The sequence below is a fragment of the Bos grunniens genome, chromosome 4, assembly GCF_055505025.1.
Source record: "Bos grunniens cultivar Pamir isolate PY7600 chromosome 4, Bosgru_T2T1.0, whole genome shotgun sequence".
Classification (NCBI taxonomy): domain Eukaryota; kingdom Metazoa; phylum Chordata; class Mammalia; order Artiodactyla; family Bovidae; genus Bos; species Bos grunniens.
Window position 1 is genome coordinate 6,744,335 of NC_141168.1, and position 8,776 is coordinate 6,753,110.

Genomic DNA, 8,776 nt, shown 5'->3' on the forward strand with positions numbered 1-8,776 from the left:
TGGAATTTCAAAAATACAATGTTAAAGAAAAGAAGAAGAAAAAAAAACAAGGTCAAAAAATTATAAAATATATATATATGAAGTTTGCTGAAGAAGAAAAAAATAGGGTTTTTTTTTTTTTTTTGCAAAGTAGTAGGTTATAAAAGTGAATATTAAAGAAACAATAGAGGACTTAAAAATTTTTTTTTTAATTAAGAAAAAAAAAGAAAGAAAGAATGATCGTAAAAATAGTAAAAATATATCTAGGACTTTCTCTGGTTTTGTTGTGAGTATTGTGGGTTCAGTTCATTTTTGGCTAGTTCCTTGGTCCGACTTATATTTCTCAAGATCTATAGGTCCCTTCCTATGTAGTCCGTAGTAACCACAGGGTTTTAATCTCCTAGGCGTTTCCCTCTGTTATAACTTCTTCTGTTTGCTGGTCTCTTCAGTGTCTGGTTTCCGCTCTGACACAAGAGGGACGGTGGAGGACACTTTTTTTTTTTAGGCTTGTTCAGTCGCTCTGTGGGGAGGGAGGGAGGGATGCTGCGAACAAATAATACTGGCGTGCGCTTGCAGTGCCTCAGCCACACTGGGTCTGCCCCCGCTCACAGCGGGTGTAGCCACCCTGCCCACACTGCTCGGGCTCTAGGTTGTTCCGCCGGGCACAATCCGAGGCCGGCCCTGGGCTGCATGTACCTCCCAGGTCCAAGCCGCTCAGGTTCAGGCACTCGGGTAGTCCTCAGAGGCTCAGACTCAGTTGGGCCTGCGTTTTGTGCTCTTCCCAGGTCCGAGCAGCTCAGGTGATGAGGTGTTTGGCGAGTGCCAATGCTGCGACTTATCGCCTCCCTGCCACTCGGTTATCTGGGTGTAAAACCGGTGCACCTTCTCAGGCAGATGTTGACCATCCAGACCCTCAAGAAGTTTTGGTTAGCAAAGAAGCCTGCTTACAGTTTTATAGATAATGTCTCTCTGGGGCTGCGATTGCCCCCTTCTGGCTCTAGCTGCCTGTCACCGGAGGGGGAAGGTCTGCAGCCGGCTATCTCTGTTCAGTCCTTTGTTCCGTGCGCGGGCCTGGTGGTGTCTTAGGTTAGGGCTGGCTTTTCGCGTGGTAGATATCCCACAGTCTGGTTTGCTAGCCCAAATTATTTCGCTCAGATAGCACTCAGGGTATTCAGGCCAGATTCTTATTCTAAGCGATGCAGCCCGCGCCGCGCCTCCCTGCCCAGCCCCTGCTTGTCAATGGCGTGTGCAGGCATCTGCGCTGCTTCTCCACTGGGGGAGTTACCATAGGGCTTGCAATCTGCGAGTTTTAATTGTTTATTTATTTTTTCTCCCTGTTAAGTTGCCCTCTGTGCTTCCAAAGCTCGGCACAGATTCGGCAGTGAGAAGGTTTCCTGGTGTTTGGAAACTTCTCTCTTTTTAAGACTCCCTTCCCGGGACGGAACTCCGTCCCTCACTCTTTTGTCTCTGTTTTTGTCTTTTATATTTTTTCCTACCTCCTTTCGAAGAGTTGGGTTGCTTTTCTGGGTGCCTGATGTCCTCTGCCGGCATTCAGAAGTTGTTTTGTGGGATTTACTCGACGTTTAAATGCTCTTTTGATGAATTTGTGGGGAAGAAAATGTTCTCCCCGTCCTACTCCTCCGCCATCTTGGCTCCTCCCTCGAATGTTGAGTTTTTAAGCCAGCTTTTTCACTCTCCTCTTTCACCCTCATCAAGAGGCTCTTTAGTTCCTCTTTGTTTTCAGCCATTAGACTGGTATCATCTGCATATCTGAGGTTGTTGATATTTCTCCTGGCAATCTTGATTCCAGCTTGTGCTTCATTCAGCCCGGCATTTCACATGATGTAATCTTCATGTAAATTAAATAAGCAGGGTGACAATATACAGTCTTGGCATACTCCTATCCCAGTTTTAACCAGTCCATTATTCCATGTCCAATTCTGTAGCTTCTTGACCTGTATACAGGTTTCTCAGGAGGCAGGTAAGGTGGTCTGGTATTCCCATCTCTTGAAGAGTTATCCACAATTTGTTGTGATCCACACAGTCAAAGGCTTTAGCATAGTTGATGAAGCAGAAGTATATGTTTTTCTGAAATTCCCTTGCTTTCTCTATGATCTAATGGGTATTGGCAATTTGATATCTGGTTCCTCTGCCTTTTCTAAATCCAACTTGTACATCTGGAAGTTCTCAGTTCCAGTACTGCTGAAGCCTAGCTTGAAAGATTTTGAGCATTACCTTGCTAGCATGTGAAATGAGCACAATTGCACAGTAGTTTGAGCATTCTTTGGCATTGCCTTTCTTTGGGACTGAAATGAAAACTAACTTTTCCAGTCCTGTGGCCATTGCCGATTTTTCCAAATTTGCTGACATATTGAGTGCAGCACTTTAACAGTATCAGCTTTTAGTATTTGAAATAGCTCAGCTGGAATTCTATCACCTCCCCTAGCTCTGTTTCTCATAATGCTTCTTAAAGCTTACTTGACTTCACCCTCCAAGATGTCTGGCTCTAGGTAAGTGACCATATCATTGTGGTTATCTGGGTCACTAAGGCCTTTTTCATATAGTTCTTCTCTGTATTCTTGCCACCTTTTCTTAATCTTTTCTGCTTCTGTTTGGTCCTTACCATTTCTGTCCTTTATCATATCCATCCTTGCACGAAATGTTCCCTTGATATCTCCAACTTTCTTGAAGAGATATCTAGTCTTTCTCTAGTTATAAGTTTCAGTGAAGCTATGAGCTACACCATGCAGAGCCACCTGAGATGGACAGGTCACAGTGGAGAGTTCTGACAAAACATCTCCGCTGAGAAGGGAATGGCAAACCACTCCAGTATTCTTGCCTTGAGAGCCCCATGAAGGATATGAAAAGGCAAAAACATATGACACCAGGAGATGAGCTGCCAGGCTGGGATGTGTCCAATATGCTACTGGGGAAAAGCAGAGAAATAGCTGTTGAAAAAATGAAGAGGCTTGGCCAAAGAAAAAACAGCACTCAGATGTGGATGTGTCTGGTGGTGAAAGTAAAGTCTCATGCTGTAAAGAACAATATTGCATAGTGACCCGGAATGTTAGGTCCATGAATCAAGGTGAATTGCATGCAGGCAAGCAGGAGATGGCAAGAGTGAACGTCGACATCTTAAGAATCAGGGAACTAAAATGAGATAACTGAGTTGCCTGTAAAATGGGGAAATCCCTTTGACTCTAACTGCACAAGGAAAATGCATGCTTGGTTCACTGGTGGATCAACTGTTGGAAATAGAATCCGCTTGCTATTAGAAAGTGGTGGCATATAATCTTGTCACTGCTAAACTGCTGACAATTACTAGGGAAGGTAAAAGTTGTCAATTTGCTGAGTCATATGTAGTATATCAGGCTCTAAAACAAGAGAATTTAACTGAATGTCATATATACACAGATTCTTGGTTGGAAGCCAATGGATTGGCCACTTGACTTCCCCTATGTGTAAAGGATAACTGGCAAATTCACTCCAAGGAGCTGTGCAGAAAGGAATTTTGGTCTGACATTTGGGAAATTGTTCAGATTTCCTGGGTGGCTCAGATGGTAAAGCATCTGCCTACAATGCAGGAGACCCCAGTTCAATCCCTGGGTCAGGAAGATCCTCTGGAGAAGGAAATGGCAACCCACTCCAGTACTGTTGCCTGGAAAATCCCATGAATGGAGGAGCGTGGTAGGCTACAGTCCATGAGGTTGCAAAGAGTTAGACATGACTTCATTTTCACTTTCACTTCAGACTACTAATGTTTCAGTCTTTCATGTAGATGCTCAGTCAGTCAGTCAGTTCAGTCGCTCAGTCGTATCTGACTCTTTGCAACCCCATGAATTACAGCACGCCAGGCCTCCTTGTCCATCACCAACTCCCGGGGTTCACTCAAACTCACGTCCATCGAGTCAGTGATGCCATCCAGCCATCTCATCCTATGTCGTCCCCTTCTCCTCCTGCCCCCAATCCCTCCCAGCATCAGAGTCTTTTCCAGTGAGTCAACTCTTTGCATGAGGTGGCCAAAGTACTGGAGTTTCAGCCTTAGCATCATTCCTTCCAAAGAAATCCCAGGGCTGATCTCCTTTAGAATGGACTGGTTGGATCTCCTTGCAGTCCAAGGGACTCTCAAGAGTCTTCTCCAACACCACAGTTCAAAAGCATCAATTCTTCGGCTCTCAGCCTTCTTCACAGTCCAACTCTCACATCCATACATGACCACAGGAAAAACCATAGCCTTGACTAGACGAACCTTTGTTGGCAAAGTAATGTCTCTGCTTTTGAATATGCTATCTAGGTTGGTCATAACTTTCCTTCCAAGGAGTAAGCGTCTTTTAATTTCATGGCTGCAGTCACCATCTTCAGTGATTTTGGAGCCCAGAAAAATAAAGTCTGACACTGTTTCCACTGTTTCCCCATCTATTTGCCATGAAGTGATGGGACCAGATGCCATGATCTTTGTTTTCTAAATGTTGAGTTTTAAGCCAACTTTTCACTCTCCTCTTTCACTTTCATCAAGAGGCTTTTGAGTTCCTCTTCATTTTCTGCCATAAGGGTGGTGTCATCTGCATATCTGAGGTTATTGATATTTCTCCCAGCAATCTTGATTCCAGCTTGTGTTTCTTCCAGCCCAGCATTTCTCATGATGTACTCTGCATAGAAGTTAAACAAGCAGGGTGACAATATACAGCCTTGACGTACTCCTTTTCCTATTTGGAACCAGTCTGCTGTTCCATGTCCTGTTCTAACTGTTGCTTCCTGACCTGCATACAAATTTCTCAAGAGGCAGGTCAGGTGGTCTGGTATTCCCATCTCTTTCAGATCCAGATTCTACGGAATGATGGTATAACTCTGTTACAGATGAGCAAACCTGAATCCAAGCAGTAGAAGTCGATCTAGACTCCAGCGACATAAAAGGTTTGACTTTGTGAGCACACCAAAAATGTGGCCATCTGGGAGAAAAAGCAACATACAGGTGACCTCTGGATCAAGGTATTTCCTTAACTATGTTGCTGTGTTCAGGTGCTCAGTCACTCAGTCGTGTTCGACTCTTTGCAGCCCCATGGACTGTAGTCCACCAGTCTCCTCTGTCCACAGGATTTTCCAGGCAAGAATACTGGAGTGGGTTGCTCCTTCCTATGGCAGGGGATCTTCGTGACCCAGGGATGGAACCTGAGTCTCCTGCATTGCAGTGGAATTCTTTACCATTGTGCCACTTGCCTTAGAAATCTGAACACAGACTTACTAAAAGATTGATATGTGCTATTTCACCTGGTATTGGTATCAATACCTCCCAGACACTTTGGATTAATCGAGGAATGCTCTAGTCTAGTTTTAAAAGGGATCTGTGTCTGTGGGGGAGTTATAGAACCAGACTGCCGAGGAGAAATCCAAACCCATTTTACAAAATGAGGGAAAGGATAACTTGTTTATTAACAAACATGATTGAACTGCCCAACTGCTGATTCTTCCCTGTGTAACTGGCAAAGTATAAAAAGGAGAACTCTGCACCCTACTTACAACAGAGGTGATGGAGGGATTGGGTCCACAAATGAAATACATGCAATTGGAGGTAAATTCTGGGTGAAGCTGCCTGGTGGTCCTCTCATACCTGCTGATGTCACTGCACAGGGGAGAGATAATACCATATTGGTCATGATTTCTGGACAGGAAAATGGAAATATGTGCTGTTAACCCATTATTATTCTCATGAATAGATTATTCTTGGAAGCCTGACTGTAAGGTGGACTGTCATCCATGCCTCAACCTTCAAGGATATGATACAATTAGAAAACTATTGGGAGATCTTCAGCTGGAGAAACATGTTGTTCAGTTGCTCAGTTGTGTCCAACCCTTTGCGACTCCATGGACTGCAGCACTCCAGGCTTTCCTGTCCTTCACCATCTCTTGGAGTTTGCTCAAACGCATATCCCTTGAGTCAGTGATTCTATCCAACCATCTCATCCTCTGTCGTCCCCTTCTCCTCTTGCCCTCAATCTTTCCCAGCATCAGGGTCTTTCCTAATGAATCAGCTCTTCACATCAGGTGACCAAAGTATTGGAGCTTTGGCTTCAGTATCAGTCCTTCTAATGAATATTCAGAGCTGATTTCCTTTAGGCTTAACTGGTTTGATTTCCTTGCTGTTCACGGGACTCTCAAGAGTCTTCTCCAACACCACAGTTCAAAAGCATCAATTCTTCAGTGCTTAGCCTTCTTTATGGTCCAACTCTCACATCCATCCATGACCACTGGAAAAACTATAGCTTTTTCAACTCCCATTCTGTAAGTTGCCTTTTTATTTTATTGATTATTTCTTCTGCTGTGCAGAAACTTTTCCCTCTGATATTACCCTTCAGTCAGGTCGCTATTAATATGACCACACTGATGGAGCCTGGGGTGGGTTCCTTGGGGCAAGGACAGCTGAGTGTGGTGTGAGTCAGCTTGGGCTTTGATGGCATGCAACCTGTGTGGTCTCCCAGGCCCCCAACTCAGGAGCACCCTGCCCTCCATTTAATGCTCTGCAGCAAGAGCTGTCTTGAAGTTCTTAACTTCTGAAAAGGGATCCCACATTTTCATTTTATATAGGACTCTGCAACTTCTGTAGTTGCTCCGATCTGTATAAGGACAAGATTTAGACCTGGCTTTAGGAGGCTAGACTTCCCTGGTGGCTCAGATGGTAAAGTGTCTATCTACAACCCTGGAGACCCGGGTTCAATCCCTGGGTCAGGAAGATCTCCTAGAGAAGGAAATGGCAACCCACTCCAGTATACTTGCCTGGAAAATCCCATGGACGAAGGAGTCTGGTAGGCTACAGTCCATGAGGTCGCAAAGAGTTGGATACAACTGAGCGACTTCACTTTAGGAGGCTAAGGAGGGGTAAGACAGGGACACAGGGTGGGGGGCAGTCAGGCTAGCCCATTGATGGTATCAATAGATGAACAGAGTTGATAAGACAAAGGCATGAGGCTGAATTGCAGAGGGATCCACATCAGGGATCAGGAGAAGCTCCAGAAAGACTGGTGACAGCAGTAAAAGTGTAACAGTTAATTGAGGCCAAAGTCTCAGATGTCTGGTTCTAGGCTTAACCCATGCTGACTCCTATTTCTTACTATTGTGTGCTCAGTTGCGTCTGACTCTTTTTGACTCCATGAATGGTAGCCTGCCAGGCTCCTCTGTCCATGGAATTTTCCAGGCAAAAATATTGGAGTGGTTTGCCATTTCCTACTCCAAGGAATCTTCCTGACCTAGTGATCAAATCCATGTTTCCTGCATTGCAGGTAGACTCATTACCACTAACACCATCTGGGAAGCCCATTTCTTACACTGATCAATGCTCTTTTAATCCTATTCTTCTCACATCTCTTTCTGTCTCTATTTTTTTTTAATTTTATTTTTTGGCTGTGCAGCACGGCATATAGGATCTTATTTCCCTGACCAGGGATCTAGCCTATGCCCTCTGCATTGCAAGCTCAGCGTCTCAAACATTGGACCACCAAGGAAGTCTCAGTCTCATTAATGCTTCATATACAACTCCCCATTTGCTGGAGTGCTGGACAAAGGCTTATTTCTCTCAAAGCAAATGCTGCTGCTCAGTTGCTAGGTCATGTCCAACTCTTTGTGACCCCATGGACTATATCCCGCTAGGTTTCTCTGTTCAGGGGCTTTTCCAGGCAAGAATACTGGAGTGGGTTGCCATTTCCTTCTGAAGGGAATCTTCCAGACCCAGGGATCAAACCTGTGACTCCTGCTGTGTCTCCTGAATTTCGGGTAGATTCTTTACCTCTGAGCCCCTCGGGGAAGCCCACTTGCAATGTTGATAGCCCCTGGTTCTGGAGGGAGATTGGAGGCTGAAGGAACAAGATTGGAGAGCCCGCTCTGAGCTGCTGACATTCGTGCTGGAAGCCACAGGAAGCCCCCCGGGGCTATTGGGAACCCACACTCCAGTCTGCAGCCAGCACCCGAAATGCAGACACCCTCGACAGACTCCTCCCCCACTGAAGCCGCTCCCTGGCTTCTGCTTCTCCTCTCCTCCGCCTTCCTGCTGGAAGCTGTAGGATTTTATAAACAGCAAGATAAAGAAACATCTATTATCATACATTATCCACATCACTGGAGGGATGAACGGGGTCCCAGCAGAGCTCGGATTAACAGACAGAAAATCAAGCTGTCAGGGCGGGGGTGGGGAGAGGACACAGTGAGAAAGGCTTCTCCAGCCCTGGCTCTGCTGGATCCACAAGCCCAGTCCCCCCGCACCATGCTCCATCCTTGCTATCCCTTTGATTTGTTCTCTGCTTGGTAGAGTTTTGTTTCACAGGTTTTTGAGGGTGAGGCTGGGCATGCTCATTAAAAGAAGGTGCAGTCCAGGGGCCCACAGGGGTGACATTCAGCGGGGCAAACAGGCTGCTGCCCAGCTTCTCTCTGCAGTGAGGAAGTTCTCTTCCATGTTACTGTGGAAGCTTCTGGGTTTCACTAAGGAGTGAATACCTCCATCAGGCCCACCACTCACCCAGGCCCAGGTGCCATTGTGCCAGGGACTCTGTGCAAGGCCTCAGGTAACCCCAGAGGTGGCCCTGCAAACAGGCCTCGTCCCTGAGGACACACTGTGGGTCAGTGGCAGAACTGGGATTTGCACCAGGGTTTCTCTGCCTCCCAAGGGCTTCCCAGGTGAAGAACCCGCTCAGCAATGCGGGAGACATTAAGAGACATGGGTTCCATCCCTGGGTCAGGAAGATCCCCTGGAGAAAGGCATGGCAACCCACTCCAGTATTCTTGCCTGGAGAATCCCATGGACAGAGGAGCC